Source organism: Bactrocera tryoni, chromosome 3, assembly GCF_016617805.1.
Source record: "Bactrocera tryoni isolate S06 chromosome 3, CSIRO_BtryS06_freeze2, whole genome shotgun sequence".
Classification (NCBI taxonomy): Eukaryota; Metazoa; Arthropoda; class Insecta; order Diptera; family Tephritidae; genus Bactrocera; species Bactrocera tryoni.
In genome coordinates, this window is record NC_052501.1 from 19938151 (window position 1) to 19961105 (window position 22955).

Consider the following 22955-nt stretch of genomic DNA (forward strand, 5'->3'; position numbering starts at 1 on the left):
GCTTACGCAAAATCCACGCATGTACAACAACTGCAAAAAAATGTAAAACTCCAACGCCTCAGCATTCTCTGTGTAATCAAAAAATCGCCGCTGGTACGCATAATACTTTCTTTTTCATTACAAAATTAATTGGAAAGTGCACAACCTTTTTTTGCGTTTTCATTGCGTTACATTGCCAAAAGTAAAAAAAAAAAAAACGACAAAAAATATGAATCAAATGATGATGTATATGAATGCGAAATAAAAGAATTAAAGTACGCAGAAAGAGGTAACACACAGTTAGGAAGAATTCACACAAAGCGCGTCCAACAATTTCACCCAACAGGCGTCGGCAATTACGACAGTAATTGCAATCTAAGGCTAAAAATAAAGCCGAACACAGAAGAAGACAATAAAAAAAAACGAAACGAAAAATTTTATAAAAGTACAAAAAGTGGAAAAATAAATAGCCGCGTTACCAAACTCATATTTAATAATATTCGCTAATTAAATGGGCAGCTCGCCGTTTGACTTGTCTTGAGAGACGCCACACTAAATGAACGTTGAGCAAAATTACATAAATGTGCAGTAAAAAAAATACTGACCCTATGTATTTAAGTATATGTGATATCTTATTATCATCACATCTTTTTTAACGAATTTATACTTCTTGCTATTTTTTTAATTTAATTTTTGTTGATTCCTTACATTCACAAATAGTTAGCATATATTGCTATTATGTCAATTATTATTATGCAAAGTTCAATCACACAAAAGTGGCAATATAACAATAAAGGCACGTGCACCTGAAATCATTTTTCAAATGACAGTAAGGTTTAATCTCATTTCACCATTAGTCCAGTCATTATAGTAAGATCACCTCGGAATTCGATATACCCACTTATATGTCTGTTGGGTATTCCTACCATATGTAGGTTTTGAGACAACTTTAGGGTGTCAGTATACAGCTTATTGATCGGAAGTAAGTTTTGATTAATGTTTTGGGTATGAAGCGTGGCAAAGCTATGCTCTTACCAAAATACCTGAAGACGATACTTTCGGTTAAGCGTATGTGGATATTAAGCGTCTCGATGCCAACGTAGTTATATGACAAGCGAGGAAGAGAGCAGAAACATGAGACGTCTGAAAGTGAGTCTAAGAGAATCTAAAAGAAGTAAAACGTAATCTTCGGCAGCACCGCAGCTATAATACTTTCGACAGATTCAAAAAATTCCTTACCAGAACTCGATTCCAATTGTTCAGTTTGTAGGGCAGCTATAGCCTCTTGAGGTTCGATATATCAAGTAAACATTTAACGTCTACAAAAGATCTCTTTCGTCTACTTCAACATACTTGTACTTCCTATGGAATATGCGGAAAATTTAGTTGCAAGTCAAGTCGTCAAACACGTCAGTGTTTATAAGAAAACAAGAAAACTTACATATGTTCTATTCATAATTTTTCCCAATACACTCTACCTAAACTTTAAATAGACAATGACTTCACAATCTTCACCTGTGTTCGTGATAAGACGGACGTCCTAAAACACTTCTAAAAACACTCAGTCTTCCTTTTTGCTGTTTGGCGCTAATTGGACATTCCACATGTGTTCAGGTTCTCCACCTGGTTTTTCCAACAGAGCGGAGGTCTTTCTCTTCTTCTAAGTCCCCGCGGCGGGTGCTACCTCGAATACTCTGAGCTGGAGTGTTTTCATGCATTCGGACGGCATGACCTAGCCAGCGCAGGCTTGTCTCTTAATTCGCTGTACTATTTCAATGTCGTCGTATATCTCAAACAGCACATCGTTCCATCTATAGCGATACTGCATAATATATCAGGAGTTATTTGGTCTTCGTCAAGAGTGGACTTTACTTCTCAATTGCCTACTCAGTTCGAAAAAGCACCTGTTGGCAAGAGTTATTCTGCGTTGGATTTCGATGCTGACGTTGTTGTGGGTCTTAATGCTGGTTCCACGATAGACGAAATTACCTACGACTTCGAAGTTTGACTGTCAATAGTGACGTGAGAGCCAAGTCGCAAGTGCGACGACTGTTTGGTTGATAACAGCAGATATTTCGTCTTGCCCTCGTTCATTACCAGACCCATTTGCTTCGTTTCTTTATCCATTGTGGAGAAGGCAGACTAACGACGTGGTTGCTATTGCAAAAGATACCGATATCATCGATATGTCAGAAGTTGTACACTCTTATAGAAGTTTGTAGTCGTCTTGCCTGAAACCTCGTTTGGTATCGAACGGCTTGGAGAGGTTCTTCCCGATCCTGACGGAGCTTTTCGTGTTGCTCAACGTCAGTTTACATAGCCGTATTAGTTTTGCGGGGATACCATATTCAGACATCGCGGCATAAAGGCAGCTTTAAAGTCGACGAAGACGTAGTGTGTGCAGCCCCTTTTTACAGGTCTTTTCTAAGATTTGGCGCATGATGAATATCTGGTCAGTTGTTGATTTTCCAGGCCTAAAGCCACACTGCTAGGTGCAAACAGTTTGTTGACGGTGGGCTTCAGTTTTTCAAACAGAACCTTGTATGTGTCTTGAGGGGGTTTATGCCGCAATAGTTAGCGTAGGTTTTGGGGGTCTCCCTTTCTGATTATATAGTAATATTCTAATAAGCAACATGTTTTGACCGATGTTTTTTTTTTTCATGAAGGAACTAGACATTTTTATTAGCAGCCAAAATCTGCTGATTGCCAATCCGTAACACATCAACGAGTTAAAAAACACCTGTGGTTCACATGCAAAAAAGACAGTCGGTTAATTAACTAGTTTGTAACTAGTTGTGACCCCAGGGTATAAGAGTGTTTCATTTATCACTTTTGTCGTCTGCGCACTGTCGACTCAACATCTAATTATGTGTACATGATTTTCGCCAATTATTAACTGCAAGCAATAAATAATAATAAAAAGCGTTGCCAGAGTAAAAACTGCATTTATTTTGTTTTTTTGTGCTTGGTTAGCAAAAGCACAGTTCATTGACAGCCGCGGCAGCAATTGATTATTATTGTCGTGTGTTATCGAAGATGTAAGTGACAAAGAGCGTGAATATCAAATTAACACCACACACACACACATGCATACATGCATACTAAAGAAATGCGCACATGTCGCTGCCTTTGGGGCATGCAACGTTGGCACGTCGCATAAATAGGTAATTACATATAAATACAGATTCGTGGCTGGTTATGATGACCGCTGCGCCGCGCATGCGCAGACGTGCCAACCGAAAGTGTCGATACGTAAGTGCGAAATTATTTCGCTGGACAATGCGAACAATAGTTACACGCAAATTACTCATATGTAGTTTATTTTGTCAAATGTCGGCAATTAATAGGCAAAACTTTCAATTATGGTTTACCAATTTCCTTCGCCAAAAAGCGCTAGTTAATTGCGGTGTGTAAGTGTGTTTGTGTTTTTTGTCACAACCTGTCAAAGCAAATAAACTTAAAGATTGTTAACTGTATTTTTTTCATAAATTGTTACAACTGCAACAACGTAGCGTCGCTTGTCACAAAATTCATTTTTGCGTTTTTTTATTTTTTTATTTTTTGTATGTTTGCTGCTATTTTTGCGCGCTATTGGCACAGCACTTTCGTTTTTTGAAAACATATAATTATTTTTTACACAAAAAACTTACATTTTAATGGCAGCACAACAAAAAGCCGCCGCATATTATGCATGGAAATTTCTAGTTTATTATTTAATTTACTTATCTAATTTAACTGTTGACACACAGCGCAAACATGTTTATTGAATAAGCGATATTTTTTCCCTTTACACCATTGGCAACTCAATGAAGAGTTATTAAAAGTGAAATTATTGCACACATTTTTGGTTAATTAGCACCTTGTGTCCATAAAATGCTGCTCGTGGGTACTTAAACGAGTTCATATATATATACAAACAACCATATAAGTATATAAACAACCATGTGTTAACTATGTGTATTACAAGCTAAGGTCTTGAATATGATATACATATACATATACTTGTACAAATATATATACAAAAAAAAATATTTTACAAGTAGCAAATACTTTTTACATTAAAAAACATAATTATGTAAGCAATTAAAATGAAATGAACAGCATTAAAAGAAATTTTTTCTTAACTAAAATTTTTCAGTTGATTTCAAACCCAGTTTATTACATATAAAAGTATCATTTTTGTCTTTTCATTGCTTTCAACTATGTTTCAAAAAAATTTTAATGCCCACAATCAATGTAATCAAATTTGAATCGGACTGGTCTTCTTAAAATGGATGCAAGTAAATAAAATATTATCTTCCATTTTTATCTTCGTACGAAGTTTGATATCCGTATGTCATTGCAATCATTTAAAAAGCAGCGTGCCAACGTGTTTCTGTACTTTGAGCTAAAAATAGTAAGACTTTTTACATAAATTTAAAATTCTGTAGTCCCACTCAAAGTAATCTCCGTTGGCCTCAATACACTTGTTCCAACGTTTTTTGTAATCTTCACAACAGTTGTTAAAGTCAATTTCCGGAATAGCAACGAGCGTAGCAATTCACGTTTAAGGGGGTATTCTGGTTTAGAAATTCGAAAAAATCTATTTTTTTCTGCATATTATTGTAGTATCACCCTTCAAGAAAATGTGCCTAAGAGGATTTTTCGAAATTCAAATTATTTTCCGAGTTACAGCTCATTTTGTGATTCCGACTCCAACTGCGCGCGACTAGTTCTCAGAGCTTTCTTATACATTATAGTATAGCACTACGAAGAGCTTTAGAAAAATTTTTTTTATTTTAAATTCTGAACCACAAAAATCCAGGGAAAATACGAAACTTTTTTTTTCAATTTTGTAACAAAATTTTTTTTTCAAAAACGTTTTGTAGTGCGATAACTACTACTACTCTGCACGGACTTCGCGTAAATTTTAATTTTAGGTCACGGAAAGGATTTATATCCTGCACACCAGGACAAGCCATTGTTTCATCAGTCTCTACTTTTTTAATTTAATTTTTTTATTATATTATTTATGTCGCGTATTCTTAGAATATCAATAAAAAGCATGTAAAAAAATGGAGAGTCAAAATAATTTTGGATTTTTTTTTATCGCGTCAAAAAAATACCTAAAATTCGGGCTTCTAAATCAGAATACCCCCTTAATGACCTCAATTGACTCAAAACGGGTTTTCCGGAGCGGTCATTTGAGTTTGAGTTGAAGTCATACGAAGTTAAATTAGGCGAATATGGTGGTTGCCATACGAGTTGAAAACTTGGCGAAAAACTCACGAAGAAACCTGGCAGTAATCGACGGTGCATTGTCGTGGTGCAAAAACCAAGAGTTGTCAGCCCATAATTCCGCCTTGCTTTTGCGAATAGTTGCACGCAAACGAGGCATAATACTCAAATATAATTCTTTGTTGACAGTTTTGTCGGTCGGAAGGAATTCAGAGTGCATTACAATTCGATAATCGAAGAAAACTTTCAACATAACCTTGATTTTTGACCTATTTTTTGACTTCGGCTCACCTTTGCTACTATATTCGGTCGATTGATGGCCTGTTTCCGGGTCGTAAGTATACATAGATGCCACACTCATCGTGAGTAATAATACACACAATACATAATGACATGCTGGTAGTCAGAAGGCATGGTTTCACAGCCGTAACCGCGACGCTGTTTATCGAAAAAATTAAGTCATTGGCTATTCAACAAACTCAAAAGGCCAATGCTGGGACACGGTTACTACACGATAGAGAAAGTAAAAACCGTATAGAAGAATGTTTTGAATGCTAAAGAGAAAAGGACTATTTCAACGGTTTCAAGGGTTTCATGTGAATAACCTTTATATAAAATTCTTACATATAATACATTGTGCCTTAAATTAAGAATTTAGCTTCCTCTTTGAAAATGTTTGTATATAAAGATTGTAAATGTTTACAACGCCGTGTAAAATGAAAGCTATGAGGATATACAAGGTGCGTTCCAAAGTAAACAGGACTTCTTTAATCTAGTGGCGCCATCTATATGTCGACTGGAGCGTTAGAATTTGCTATCTTTTTCGATCGGTGCGAAAATGAGCTTCGAACAAAGAGCCAACATTAAATTGTGTTTTAAAATTGGTAAAACTTTTACCGAAACGTTTCAATTGATGAAGCAAGTTTATGGCGATGATTGCCTATCCCATAGCAGAGTGCACGAATGGTTTCAACCTTTTCAAAGTGATCGTGAGGACCTACATAAATGACGATCAACATGTGGGCCAATCAAAATCCCTGATCACCGGAAATTCCATCGAAACTGTGCGGGAATTCATCAAAAATCAGTCGAAATCATCATTGAAATTCATGGAAATAGAATTGAACATCTCCAAAACATTGATTTATCGCCTTTTGACCGAACATTTGGGCTTACGATAGACGTGTGCACGGTTTGTTCCGCACAAATTGACTGATGACCAAAAATTGCTCAGAAACCAACATTCGATAGATTATTGGCCAAAAATCACATTTTAATATTATCATATTGTGCCTATACATTTTTTCTTACACGCTTTGCAGTGAGGTAATGGTAAATCTGCAATCAAATAAAAGAACAGTTTTCTTTAGTTTATATCATAACGCCGTACTTGAACGAAGGATTTGGCGTAATAAACATTTCTACGAAAGTGGTGATGATCTTACTGAAAAGACCGATTTTTGTGGGTCTAAAAATTCAGTATTTTCATTCCCGAAAAAAAAAACTCTTGTTCCAAATGGAAAAAACCCTTCGTTCGAGTATGAAATATTGTAATTTTTAAATAGACAGTAGAAAACTTGATCGATAGGTCACATGGTTCTTGAGAAACCTTGCTCACCGCAGCGGTACTTTTTAAAAAACATCATTTTGATATAATCCCGTTTAAAGTTTTGGAAAGGGATTGAATGAATAGGAGAAGCGCGCTGTTGACAGCTATAACTTCCGTTCTAGTGCTCAGATCTCTATGAAATTTGGAGGAAATAATCTAAAAAGGATACACTCTAAGAAAATCCAACAATAAAAAAATAAAAATATCGATTTTTCTAACCTACACAACTGTATATAACTCCCTAATCGGTCTTTGCACTTTACCTTATATATTATCATAGGCAGCTCTTTAACTAGTTTCTTGCAAAATATTAAATCACAAAACAAAAATAATTTACGCTATGGTTATTAAAATAATTTATTCAAATAATCTCAACTATTTAAGTTCTATTCAAATGGCGCTTATGTAAATGCAAAAGCTTTGTCCAGCGCTAAATACCCAATTACCTCGCTGTCTGTTACGAAATTTAGCGATTTTCCATTGTTGCGAACAAAATTCACTTTCTAGCCGAAGTAAAGAAATTCCAAGCCACAAAAACATTCTTTCATTTATACTTTTTCTGCCAGTCTTTCAAGCTATTTTTTTGTTTCGGTGCAAGAAAAGCCAACAAAGCGCAAAATTTCACACTGACACTGACCAAGTGCGGCGGCGCAGCACACAAAAATTCATACGAAAATATGCTCTTTTTGTTAGTCTTTAGTATATGGCCACATAAATGGCAGCGCCAAACACAATGGCGAAGGTCAAGTAGGTACAAGGAAATAACTCGCTCATTCAAGCACGAAAAGTGCAAGCAAAGGCAGAAAAGCTGAAGAAATTCGCTTTTAAATGAATTTCTGTGCGAAAATTGGCAAAGTGAAATGAGCGAAGAAAACGTAATGCAACAAGGGAGATAATAGTGTGGCACACTGTTGTGTTTCTGTGTTGTGAGTGTGAAGGCAGCAGAAGCCGGCCGCAACAATAACAATCAAATTGCACTTTCTTAACTTTCTTCACAGCCGCGCAAGAGGGGCAAGCGTTGATGCAGCAGCGAGGCTTATAACAATCAAACCGAGGTGTTTAGTAACTTTAAAAAGAATTGCCAAAGTGTGGTTGTGTAAATGAGCAGCCGAGTGCCTGGTACACAATTTATATATGTAACGCAAGCTTTTTGCAGATTTATCTCTTTACATTCCTTTGTGCTGGTTGGTGAGAAAGGACGCTGTTGCTTTGCTGTCAATGAACCTGTTTCAGTTTTTATACGAAATTCTTTAGTCTCACTTTTCTTATTTATAATAATTTGCTATGGGAGAATATACACTGCCGCATGACGAAGTTTAATCGCAAAGAAGTTTGCTGCTTAAGTCTTTTGTAGCGGAGGGCAACTTTAAGAAAAATCTTTCGAACAGGTTCAGTCCTATTAATTGACTAAAGGAAATATGGTCTCCAAATGAACACATATACTCCGAAATAGAACAAGCAAAGTATGTATACAATAGTTTTAACGTAAAGGGATCAGAAAATTTGGTAGCATTTCGACGGCCAAGCCAAGCACAGAAAATGATTTAGAAGTGACGTTACTGATGTGATTATTGAAAGAAAATCTATTATCAAAGATTAACGAAGACCTTTGATTTCAGTTACACATTTTAAGACGCAATTTGAAATATTGTAACTAGTTAGGAGCTAAGATGCTACGTCCCCTCTAATAAGAGATTTGAGAACATTTATCTAAATTCAGAAAAAGCTGCGATTTCAGGCACTAATCATAAAAACTAGCAATATCAGTTTAGTTATATCTTTGGAGTTTTTGATTGTAAAGAAAATTTTTAAGTCCAAAAATGTATATACATATTATAGCAAAAATTTAGCAAAAGAGAAACAACATTAAATGTCATTGCAAAACATCACAAAGAAAAGAGGACCTAAAACGCTTCCTTGTAGCACTCGCGATGAGGTAATGAAAGAATGGGAGGACTTCTCATCGTCAATAACAACAAAACATCTATTGCGCAAATAAGACTTAATCAACTGCAAGAAGGTAGAGTGGCTTTAGAGAAATCGGTGTAAAAACAATCTACTTTTACTTTTTTAAACTTACTTTCTACCACCTTTAAGGATAGGAGCATTGAATGTTAATTTGCAGTCTGAAATAAAATTTCCAGAAGACATATACTTATTGCAGAGAAGCATGAGAGGATATATCAATGTAAGATAATTTTTATAAGTATAGGCGGCACCCTAACCCGATCCAATTTGATCTTGATTTTCGGCGATCTAACCCCATTTGGATCGGTAAGTGTTAATCTGTTAATCCAATTTGAAAGAGGCGCGATATTACAAATAGCCGTGGCAATATCATCCTGCGAAAGAAACAGTGTGCAAAAATTTATGGATGGAACATAATTAGCAGAAAAAGTAGAAGTAGTTCCAAGCTCATCATGTACATAATTTGATTTGAAAAATTCAGCAAACAAGTTGGAATGGCCGAACACACCTTGCTAGATTTTATAAAGTTTCAAAAAGATTTATGGTGCTATTAAATGTTAGAAATGTACACATTTAACGTAAATAAAGTTTTAAGTAAATTTCTTAAAAATGGAAGAACTATTAGCAGTATCTAGTCGAGAAAGTAAAGCATCCCCTTTAAATTCAAGGAGCAGATCGTACAGTCTTGCAAAATCACACAATGCAAAACTAAATTTAGAGTTTTGAATGATGGACTCATTATAATTTATTGAGTGACATAAATATTTAGTTTTACTAATCCTACAATTTAAAGTAGCAGACGATTTATGTCAACTTCGAATCATTTCTATGATATATTTAAACAAATACATGATTTTCTAGATGACTCACATATAGTAAGGTTTCCAAGAAACTCATTTACTCACATTAAGCGAGAGAAATCAACATATTACTTAAAAGTGGAATTTCGAGAGAGAATTAGTTAAAGAGTTATTCACAAAAAATATTAAAATTTGTTTGACCTTTTCGATTTGCTATTTTTCATGCTGAATTCGATTATCATAGTCGAAAATTGACATTTAAAGCAACAACAAGTTTTCCAGTGGTATTCAAAAGAAAAAAGTGTGAGGGTTTCTTATCAATTAACCAGGATATATGTATGTATAATATGTATTCTATTATGCCATTACAGGATTGTTCGGAAAAGCCCACTATTAGCCTCAAAAGAGAAAAAATATTACATTCTAGCCATGTTTTTGACAATATTAATGAAAAATATTTATAAAGTCATAATATTAATACCAAACTAATTAACTTATGTTGTGGAGAGTGGCCACCTTTTTCGAAATTTAAACCGCAATTTATTTCAGAAAACATTGTTTGAAATAGTTCGACATAGAAAATTTTTCGTGAAAAGTTGCCACTTGCTCATATTTTAAATTTCTTGCGCAGAGTGGCCATCTGGTTATAAAAATAAATTTAATTTTTTTACAGCTGTAAGTATTTTTGGAGGATGATTACGACAAAAGAAAGTTTTGAAAAATCGAAAATATTTCGAAAAGAGTTGCCACTTGTTAAAAAATTTTTGCAGTTGCAAATATTTATTAATTTCTATATATTTATACATATTGTCTGAAGGAGTGGCGATAAAAACAAAGTTGTAAAAGCTTAAATGTTTCAGAGATAGTTGCCACTTGTTTATATTTTTTTTTAGTTGTATATATTTTTGTTTAAGGTTTTCAATTCTTACAATAAACATAAGGTTTTAAGAGATTTCTGTAAAATGATTTTCGGAAAGAATTGCCACATGTTTACATTTTCTTTAAATTGCTTTTTTTTGGTTTAAGATTTCCAATTGTTACAATGAATATAAGGCTTTTGTTAAAAGATTTTCGAAAAGGGTTGCCATTTGTTCAAAAACAAAATTTCTATAAAATTTTTCTAATGAATTTTTCTTGTTTTTAATATGTAAAGTGAATCGTAGGCTCTTAACCTTCCATTTTATGCAAATCTTGGCTTGTGGAGTCTATTTACCATTAAATGTCTATAATCGTCACTAAAAACTTTGATAAGCAAATGTGCGTGAGTGATTATTGAAATAAGAAAATATGTAAGAAACATTAGTGTTTTAAGCTTGGAATTCCATTGTAAAGACATCTGTCAAACAAATCTCCTAATGGTGGGCCTATCATTGCAATTTTAAATAATTTTAACTTGCCTGCAACTGCAAACAAAACACACGCTTATCTTAGCTATCAATTGCTGATGGCGCGCGTTTGCGGTTTTTCGCATGATTTTCAAACTTTCATCGAATGATTGGCGAGTCCGGCGGTAGATTTGGAAAACACGCACAATAATCAATGCAATAACTGCAAGCGACTTACCATGAATATGCAGCGGAATGAAAACGAACTTTAGAAAAAGCAAAGTGCCAAGCATTCGTCAGATATTTGCTATTGCAAATGCTCGTGTCATTGTTGGCATTTCCTTGACCCGAATTTCACTTGGCAGCGTTGCAGGCAGTACACAGTTATGCGGCAGTTTGTATGCGCAGAGAGCGTTGGACTTGCGCATACACACACACAACGGCAGATATTTGTCGCCAAATGCGAAGCGTTTTTCTTTTGTGCAGCAGCTAGCTATCACCTAAGCGACAAAAAAGCTCGGCGCATCCCAAGCATTGGCCGTCAGTGCCACAGGTCAAGCATTTTAGCCGCACGCAGCAACAACGCTGGCCGCAGGCCGACTGAACCGGCGACCGTATGACAGACTGACTGACATTTTGACTAGCGTGCCGTATATTTTCAAGCAAATATGCGTAGGTATGTGTGTGTGTGCGTGTGTGCGAGAGTCATTCAAGCAAACCGCTTAGCCGACAGTCGTGGCTTAAGTGCCGCAGCGTTGCATCCAGTCAGGCGTAGCGGGGCAAGCAAAAACAACAACGCAAATTATTATTATATTTTTTGCCTTGTAGAAATATGTGTGTGTAAATAACGCCAAGCAAATAAAAAGTGACGGCAAAAAATGTTAACTTTTTATTCCTTAAGTGTGCACCTAAAGTGCCGTAGAATTTCACTTTCTTTTCACTGTCACATGAAAAAATGGCGCTTTTTTCCTCGATGATTATACTTTTCCTCCGTAAAGTGTGGTGAGTAAAAATGAGAGATATACGCAGCACTTCAAGTGACATTTCAATGAGGAGAGAAAAAAGTGGCAGCGAACAACAAAAAACAAAAAAAAAAGAAAAAAAAATCAAAAAAAAATCAAAAAAAAATTTAAAGAAATCAAAAAAAAAAAAACATTTTAAAAAAGTTTAAAAAAGTTAAAGAAAAAACAACAACAGACATCAAATTAATAAAACCAAAAGGAAAAATAATTGAAATGACATACAATGTGCGGCATGAAGTAAATTAAAACAACAATACAAATATTACAAGTAGACTCGCTACTTGCTTGCACTGGTGGCCCAGTTTTATTGCTTGGTCAACATTACAACCGTTTTAGTTGTTGTTGGCTGCTACGATTATTACCGGCGCTGTTTTCCTGCCTCCGGCTTGTTAATGATGGTTTTGGTGTTTTTGTTAATGGTTGGCGATGAAGTCATACGCAGAATTTTCCCAGCGCTCAGGAAGCCCAACTGCAACACTTAGCTACTGGTGTAGCAAGCCTCCCTGGCGCTGCGTGTATGTTGAGCGTGCGAACAACCGCACCATTTATACATAATACTTTTATGCATTTTCTGTTTTTTTTGTCTTTTGTTTTACCTGTGAAAATGTTTGCTTTAAAGAAAAGTGAATGTGCACAACGCACTGAAGTCGTTTAACAAAAGACTTAAGAAACGAACTTGAAGTGAAAGATCATCAACTGAAGTGCTAAATGAAAGCGAAAGTAAAAGTTAGATAATCAAAGTGCAAACAGCAAGAACTTGTGCTTGTTATAGAAAATTGTTTTTTAATTTGTGTAATAGTAGCAAAAAGGAAGTACAAAAAAATTCAAAGTTATTTGTAAGCAAAATTTTGAACCGAAAATCGTTAACAACTGAGTGCTTGTGCTTGAATGTTTGTTTCTTAAAATGCATAATTATGCTTTAGGAAAACAAAACTTGGAATAAACGTTGTTAAATTTAATAAAAGAAATTTTCTTTTGCAGAAAACATTAGTTCGGGATAAAAAAGTGGAGACGTAAGGTAATAGTCTGGTAGCTTATGCCTATTTTCATGACTTCTTTAGAGGCTGATTTTTTATAGGAAAATAAAAATTAATTATCTTGAATATGTGTGTTTTTATTTACATATTCAAAATATAAAAAAAAAATTTATTTGAAAAAATTTAATATTTTATTACAATCATTATTGTCACTTGAAGTTGGAACCTCACAAAAATGGACGTGGGTGGCCCGGGTGATTTTGGCTCTTGACGTTATCTGAAAGCAAATATTCTTGATTATTCTTAATCTATAGACATGTCATTCTGGTCGGAACTACTGAAGTTAAATTTCAATTGTAAATAACAAAATGGCGGACTTTGAAAAAAAGTCCTTTAATTTTAGCAAAGAAAGGGTTGAAAAAATTTTAGTACCGACGAGAACTATAAGTGTGTAGAACAGCCTGTTAAAATTTGAAAGAAATCGGTTAAGTAGGAAAAAAGTTAGAACCCGGGCCGACCAGAAAAACAATGTTTAAAAAAAAAAACGCGTTTAAAGTTCAACAACACTGAGAGAGAGAACTCTGAGGCGCTATAGGGAACTCCCGAAATATTTCGAATTTCTGTCTGAAATTTTCACAGTGAATTCTCAAGATATTGTACAAATTAAGTAAAAAAAAAGTTCGATTTTTTGAACCCAAGTTACCAGACTACTACCTTAAGCAAACATATTAAAAAAACAGGCATACTGACTTAAAAAAAATTATATCGTGCCGAGAGAAATTTTGATTAAAAAGTGTATTTTTAAGTCGAAATAAGGTTTCCTACTTAATATTTAAAATATTAAAATGGTGTATATGTAATAATGCGGGTTTTGGATATAGAAGATGCAGCAAATATTGTGAGGGAAAAGTTTTTTTGTACAAGATAAAAATGAAAAATCCAAAAAAACCTGAAAATTTTATTTTTCAAATAAATTTTGAGGTGCTGTAAAAAAAGTTCATACAAAAGTTGAAGATCTTTCTATTACCTAAAACTTTGTCACATAATTTTTTTCTATAGGACTCTTAGATTTGCCGGAAAATGAGTTAAGCCTTTTTAAATCCTTAAAAATTAAACCACGCATTTTCCTGAACTCAGATCGCCGTAAATTTAAGAAAAATTCAATTTTTTGTTTACTTCTTGATAAATTTTCTTTCGTTTTCAATGGGCTTTTGCCCATGCTTTTTTCGCATTAAAAACATTACTACCCTTTTCCACAACACCTATTTTCTATATACTTTAATCAAAAACTTATTTAATTAAAAAAAATATATATATATTCCGGTATGACATTAAAAAGCAAGGCCCTTTATGGCATCTATTTCTGATAAACAATATCACCTGCCTGAAAATTTAAATTTAATACTATATAGTTATAGAGTGAAGTTATAATGAAAGCTGTAAATCAATATATACAAGGTGCTTTCCAAAGTAAACAGGACTTTTTGAATCTAGCGCCTTGGCGGCGCCATCTAGATGTCGACTGGTGCGTTAAAATCTGCTATCTTTATCGATCGTCCAGTGAGAATTTCATGACATTTCATTGATTGGAAGTGAAGTTATTGCGTTTTAAGTGTCAGTATGTTTGTGTTATCGGTGCGGAAATGAACTTCGAACAAAGAACCAGCATTAAATTTTGTTTTAAAATTAGTAAAATTTTTACCGCAACGTTTCAATTGATGAAACAAGTTTATGGCGATGATTGCCTATCCCGTAGCAGAGTGCACGAGTGGTTTCAACGTTTTCAAAGTGGTCGTGAGGACATAAATGACGAACAACATGTGGGCCAATGAAAATCCGTGATCACCGAAAATTCTATTGAAACTGTGCGTGAATTCATTAAAAATCAGCCGAAATCATCATTGAAATGCATGGAAATGGAATTGAACATTTCCCGAAACAACGATTTATCGCATTTTGACTGAACATTTGGGCTTACGAAAGGTGTGTGCATGGTTTGTTCCGCACACATTGATTGACGACCAAAAATTGCTCAGAATCCAACATTCGAAGAACGATTACTTGACCAAAAATCACATTTTAACCATTAACCACTCCCCGTATTCACCTGATATGGCAAAGTGCGACGTCTGCCTTTTTGGAAAAATGCATTTGCCCATGAAAGGAAAGCGTTATGCAGACGTAGAGGCCATTCAAAAGGCTTGCACCGGCATACTGGCGGCAGACCGACCAACGAGCTAAAACACTCGTTCGACATGTTTTTGGACCGTGCAAAAAGCTGTATTGAAGCAGAAGGTGACTATTTTGAATAAATTAATTGATTTTGCCGAAAAAACCATTTGTTTTGTATTTTTTTAATTCCTTTTTACTTTAAAACGCACCTTGTACATTTGCGCGAAATCGGAGAAATGGTTGGAAGGCAAAGGACTGTTGAATTATGCCACGGGCGGGCCGACCAAACCGCCTTACTGACACTGTAGCGCGATCAATAGTACGGGAAGTAAAAACAAATCTAGTTCCAAGCGCTATTCAAATATCAAAATATATAGCAGGGACCACGGGTATGCGGGAGAATATTGCACAGAAACGGTTTACATAGAGGAGTACCACGCAAAAAGCCATATACATTTACATACATATGTCAAAAGTGAATCAACAGAAGCGCTTGGAATTCGCAAAAGAAAAACATTTGTATAAGGACGAACGCAAATTCTAAACATTTGGATTGAAAAAACCTCCTAAAATTTGACGATCCAAAAATGAAACCTTTGATGATAAGTGTGTGACCAACACTGTAAAGCACGGTGGAGGATCGGTTATGGTCTGAGGCTGTCTAACAGCATCTGGTCTTGGGAATTTGACTTTGATTGAAGAATGGAGCTAAATCCCTCCAGAATTTACAAAAAATCTTGGTTGGTGTTACACTCTTATAATATAAGCCTTGAATAGTATAATACAACTTTTTATTGTTGTATTAAAGACCATGTTGTATGTTGTAAAAAACACTTTAATATTGATAGAATTGCCGATTACTTATTTTTGACATTCACGGTATATATATTTATACAGTTAATCTAACTATTCTTACATATATATATAGCGTTTTAGGGAGACCATTGGTGCTTGTTGCTTATGTTGTAATACGCAATTGATAATTGATATATATATATATGCCAATGCATGTATAACACAACACATCCACACACATTTAAATCCAGCTGAGCAATACGAATTTATGCCTACAAAGCCGGGTGACTAAGTACTAACCTCTTCATATGCATATAGAAGAGAAAAGCGATGATAATTAAAATTTCGAGCGCGACCAGCTAACATAGCTGTTTTATGTACAACAACAACAGTAACTCTAAAGCAGAAACACACTAAAACGCGCTACGCACACTAAACAAAAGGAAGAATAAGAAACCTACATAAATAAAAACCAAACACTTTCACTGACTCGCAACGCCAACAACAATAAATTATACTATTATGTATATATTATATGCGAGTGCATGCGTGTATATATTTATATGTATATAAACTATTTGGTCACTGTCGGATTAAATGGCTAAGACGTTACTGCCCCGAAATTGAGTTGTACTAACACACAGATATTTATGTTAGTACGTGAGATCGCGCTTGCAACGGCAATTGCGGCAACAAAAATTCATAAAAACAAAAGCAGAAATGGCATGAAAACCGTAAACAGACTCGAATGCCGTGCAGCCAACTTTGGCTGGGAACAAAAGTAGAAAATTATATAATCGTAGAATTACCAAAAGGCCAGTTAATTCGATTAGTCAACGATGAAAGCTGAATGGGCAGATATCAAGTGGACTCAAAGCAACACAAAAATTGTTAAACACAAATGCAAGATAACACGACGTGTGTTTGATGTGAAGGCGCGTAGATATTTGGCTGAAAAATGCCGAAGTGTCTGGCAAATTAATCATATATCGCAGTCGTAGACTCATAAAGAAGCGCCATCGCTCAAAAGATAATGTGAATGGCGGAGAAAAACTGTAAAAAGATACAAACATTAAATTGTTTATAAAGGCGTGTCTGATGAATCGAAGAAAATTTTTTAACCAATAATTTTAAATTTTAAACAAGAAATAAGAGAAATAAAAATTTGTATGTATATGTAAGTGATATTTTCACTTTTAGCGATTGAAATCACTGTATACATCAACGATGAGTAAATATTTGCGGGGAAGAAATATTTTTTTATTGCTTATAATTGTTTTCGGGTTTTAGAGATATAATTGCATTATTAATTCATAATTTTGATGGTGAAATATGTAATTTGCGCTTAAAGTTTTGCCCGAAGCTTGCATGAGTTTCTCCGAGTATTTCATATCAAACAAAGATGGTTGTTGCCGACTTCGAAAGGATGAGCATAACACAGATAGACTTTCAGAATTGAATTTTTTTATAATTTATTGGCTGAACATTTCGGCGTGCAGATTATGTGATATCGCAAGGTTAGACTTTTTCCTGTGGGAATATGTAAAGTCTAAAGTTTATGCGGATAATCCCGCTTCGATTCAGGCCTTAAAGCAAAACAACACGCGTGTCATTCGCCAGTTATCAGTCGAAATGCTCGAACGAGTCGTCGAAAATTGGACTCAAGAGATGGATCAACTGAGAAGTAGCTGCGACAAATATTTGACAGAGATAATCTTAAAAAATAAATGCGAAACATTGTTCTTTCGAATGTTAATAATAAAACCCCATTAAATTTGAAGTTTCTGTGGCTTTCCTTTAAAAAAATAGGAAACCTTGAAATGGATCACCCTTTAGTAGTACCTTATAGACTGTATGTGAAACAAGTTTATAAAAATATCAATTCTGAACCGATTTTTTAGTTTTTATCTTCAAATTTTTTGGAAAAGCAAGAAAACAAATATGGCTGAAGTCTACAGATATTTTCAAAGGTAAGTCATAAGAAATAGTGTAAGGAAAGAGGACGAAATAGGTCACTACATACATCTCTTTTCTCACTGTAGCGGGGCTTCCAAATAATCAATTTCTTGAAGTCTACCATAAGGCGCTTATGATAAATCTAAACAAGAGACTGCATTATATGAAAATGTCCAGTGTTAATTTTTGTTTTAATATCAATCGTGTGTGACCTTAGCTGTTCGATGCGACACTTCTCCAATAGCTTCTGCTACCTTGACATACATAATTACGTATAAGATCAACAAAAAAGTTATCGAGTCTCCAGAGTTCTTCATAAGGCAGCATTTTAAGTTGCAAGGCCATTACATCAAATGATGTCTCTATTATTACCAAAGCCGTAGAGCTGGCCTATTATGCACTTGCAGGCAAATTCAGAGTCAACATCTACGTAGACTGCCAGAAGTGTCTTGGAAAGCAAGGCAGCAGTGGAAGGTGTTCCCCGAAGTAAGCAACTTCACTTCTACTGGATGCCAGGTCACAAAGGCATCCAGGGCAATGAAATATTTGAGGAAATTGCCAGGAATGGTGTATGGCTAGCACCTGAAAACGTGATCAACATTGCGAAATCCATGCATTGTCTATACGACGATCTGTGCAAAACAATAGATCGTAAGTACACAACATTCCCATTGGCACTCAATAGAAGGGTCTCTAGGAATATGATCGTAGTACTAACTGGTCACTGTCTGATGACGACACTTGCCCGCAGGATGAGGCTGTCGATTGAAAAGACTGCAGAAAATGTCTAGAGTAAGGCAACAGGGAAACAATGGTGCATCTTTTGTACACTTGTCCCGCATTGGCAACACTAATAGCATTGACAGACGGCAGGGTTAGTCCGGATTAATTCAGAAGTTCGTGAGGATAAATCTGTTGCTCACTCACATTTAGTCCTCAAAATTTTAAAGAGTTTGCTGAGTTTTCGTTGGCTACGTTGTTAAAAATTGCTAATTTTTATCTATTGTGAATGAAAAACACCCACAAAGTTGGATCTGATTAAGTGCGCAGTTAATCCGGATTAACTCTGCCGTCTGTCAAGGTCCCTACGGTATGATACGCTGAAGTACGAGTGTGAGGCCACAGAGTCTATTAAAATCCGCGTGAAGCGCAGGCATCCTAAATGATTAATATTCCTCACTAACTTAGAACTGAACTCCATCTGGTATCGCAAAGGACCAACACGTGGCTCATTGGCTTACCAGACTAACCTAACCTAACCTATCGAATTGAATTCGTATGAGAGAGTATGCGGATATCTCATTAAACTGGTATAGAAGTTATATTCAATGAGTTAGTATTAAGTTTATTTTGTATATTTTAGACTACTTTTACTTATGTGAATTTTTGTAATGACGAAAGAAAATAAAAATTTATTGTTTCTCTTCAATTTTTAGTTCATAAGGCTTAAAATCAATAACATTATTACATGTAAGCGTCAGGTTGCACTACAAGATTCCGATTAGATCGTTAGAGATAATGCGTCAGAGCAATGTACTATATTATCTACATCAAAGGTGTCGCCAGTTCAGCATGTACATTTAATTTTCCTTTAAATTTCATTATGAGCAACTGAATATAATCTTCTTGAAAAGGGCGAGGAACTGGAGGACAAATTTGTGACAGCCGCTGAATTGGATAAATAGACAACTTATTCGAATCCTCGAACATTATGTACTTAGTATTCACTAAATCTTTGAAAAATTATACACAACCAAACCACGTATAATTCTCAGCAAATGTTTCTTATAATTCTTATACTTGTATTAAGTGCTCACTCAATAATATTAGCAGAAATTGTATTTTCAAACTTACCACTTTCACAGACACTTCTTCCTAGAAAGAAAGAAAATTAAAAAGTTAATAAGCAGCAAAAGAATTTTACTTTTTCAAAATGATTTTGAGTTATAAATAGTGCAACTAACACAACATTCTTAAAAATATATACAACATATGTATCATTATACCATATACTATATTATGCATGTGTATTATACGGAAGTTGGAGGTAGTAGTATCGACCCAATTTCAACAATTTTTGCAAAAGCTACACACTATTATATTAACATGTATCATACTAATATGTGCCCTAGGGTTCATTAAGATACTATCACTAATCATACGGAGTAAAGTCCATCCGGATGTTAAATTTTTGTTATATGGGTGCTAAGACAAGTTTTCGCTCAATTTTATTAAGTTTAGGCACAAAGACTCTTATCAGTAAAAAGCGATATCTTACTTTAATAGAGCTAACTCATACATTCGCCAACACATGCAGCATAAAGTCAACTTTAGGTTCGAAAATCTTTATATTAGGTATATGAAGGCTAGGGGAAGCATTGACTCGATCCAACCTACATACATATGTGTACAACACAGATAAACTATTATCAGGAAATAAAACTCTCTGAATTTCAATTGTATATCTCACCCATTGACCGAGTTTTGCGGTAAAAAGTCAACTATAGATACTGGGGTACATATTCTGTACTTAGAGGCTTGAAGAGTTCTTGCTGGATTTGAACAATTTTTGGTCATAAAGTGGAATATTCCTAAGAAATTATTCATGTAAAGTTATAAGTTTTTCTTTAATGGCATTTTGTGGGCGATTTCGCTCATCCATGAAATCCGCCTTACTTGTTCCACGAAACTCGTGTACCTAACCTCATTTTTTATCATTAAATTACAGCTTGCACGGACGGACGAACAGACAGACAATCACCTGGATTTCAACTTGTCTCCCCGTCCTGATCATCTTTATATATATAACCCTGTATCTATATCGATTAGTTTTAGGTGATACATACAACCGTTAGGTGAACAAAAGTATTAGGATCTGTAGCAACATGTTGGCAGAGCAGCAAAATTAATAATTGATTTGTCACACCACCCTCATATATGCCTCCAAATCATATGAAATTAACCACAAGTTAAAAAATACAACAAAGTTGAAAAATATGCAAAAAAACTACGCAAATTTATAACTCAAAACTGTAATAGCAACTGCGATAAGTCATCATAACTGTATCTTACTGGTTTGCCGCACATTAAACAACATCGGTTGTCAGCTGCCGGCGCTTTTGCCACTGATGAACTGTTGATAGCTTAATTATAGGTTGGCGGCACACGCCAACTCCTTCACTGGTAAATTTAACGCATCGCCCGATTTGTATGGAAATTTCCGAGCTTGTGCCGAACACACCAACACTTTTGCATGAAAAATGTGGCAATTTGTATTGCCACTCATGATGAAATATAACAGCAACATTTCTCATGTGGTTTAAACGCCACACAGTCGAACGCCAGTGAAAATTCATTGCTCCGAAGCGACCAGTTGCGAATAATTTCAAAAAAATGTGCCATCCACCACACCTTCAATTGGTGTTCGCTGCGATTGTATCGCGAGTAGCGAAATTGCACTTGAAGCAGGTTGTATTTTGAATATGTATTTGTGATTATTAGTAATTTGAGATATTTGTTACGCACGTGGCTATATAAGATAATATTTATAAATATATTTTTTTGCAATCAATCAAACACAACTCAAGCAACACAAGTATGGATTGAGGTTCGTTACAAAAAGTTAGTGTTTTGCAAATCTCAATGAAAAATATCACCATTTTTATTCATAAAATGGAAGAATTTAAACTTTTAAATCATTTACTAAAATCGAAAAATCGCTTTACATTTCTTTTATTGTCCAAAGTTTTTTTTTTCAAAAGTAAATAACTAAAATCTACTTACTCCAGGCATCAGCCCTTACAGTTTTCGTTATACCTAGAAATAATTTAGCCTGATGGGTTCCAGTTTTGTCTGAAAGAAACACCAAGTATCAATCAGGAACCACATAACAGCAACCAACTGATAGTCAAATGACAGGAGTCATCTGACCGCAACCACCTGACGGCTACCCAATAGAAGACTACTGGCTGTCATCAGACAGCAACTAACAGACTTCAGTACGAACTTAGCCATTTAAGAGTCATCGGTGATCTAGAGACAATCCGACAGCAGCTGTCTGACTTGAGAAAATTGAAAGCTGCCATTCGGGGACATCCTTTTGGTATCAGCCATCTAGTTACTCAACATCTTGTCAAACAGGAGTTAAGTCTATATATTCTAATTACGACCTCTTATATAACCATCTTAATGATTTTCATTGCCCGGTTGACTTCATCGCGTAAATACTGTCTGGTATGTGACATAACTCAACAAAATTATCTGAGCGTACTTCGTAAAAATTCGTAAACTTTCGCTATTTAATCTCTCCTCTTTAAAGGTAAAAATGTTATATTCTTGGGCTCTGCCAAATATCTCGGATAATTCTCGATAAAAAAACTAAACTGGAGAGAGCATATTGAGAGCAGGGCTTCCACAGCCTTTTGCTTATGATATTTCTTCAGAAAAGCCATTGCACCAAAGTGGGTTTCATGACCCTACATGCTTTATTGACTCCATACACTTGCTATCCGTCGCATACTAACATAATTCCGGTTGACATGTAAATGACATTATCGAAAAAGTGCTGCATTAAATCCGTGAAACAGGTGCGACAGGTCTGCTTGCTGGGTACTATGGGAGAAATGAAAACAGCATCACACAAGGCGCTGGATGTTGGTTTCGATATCCAAGCAAATACATATTCAAGTTAACTATGATGCAATGCATACGGCCAGCCGGCTTATGATTTCAGTACATTAGAATCAGACTAGGTGACATCACGGAAACTTGCCATGCTACTACGAGCAAAAAATTGTAAGACTTTGTTCATATTTTTTAAATTCTTAATTTATTCTTGAAAATCTTGGGCGTCTCCCTTGGCCCCTATACACCGGTGCCAATGTTTTCCAATACTAGAAATTGTTTTCCGGAATAGCCTTCAATGCTCATAGGGATTCACGTTTAATATGCTCAATCGACTCAAAACGGTTTCCTCGGAGCGGTCATTTGAGTTTGCTAAATAGTCAGAAGCCACATGTCAGAAAAAAATAATAATAAATTAAGCAAAATTGTATTTAGATTAAAAGTTCAGTTTCAAATAACTGAAGTCATCATAATTCTTCTTTTTGTCAAATAAGAAGCATGTATTCTACAAT

General features: G+C 35.1%; 1 long non-coding RNA gene across 1 annotated transcript in view; it reads right to left on the reverse strand.

The window, feature by feature from the left end:
• Positions 1-22955, reverse strand: part of LOC120770278 — a 270998-nt gene that overhangs the window by 145710 nt on the left and 102333 nt on the right. Inside the window, exon 3 of the long non-coding RNA XR_005704920.1 lies at positions 19675-19695. This is a non-coding gene — a long non-coding RNA (uncharacterized LOC120770278). The remainder of the gene's footprint in view (positions 1-19674; positions 19696-22955) is intronic.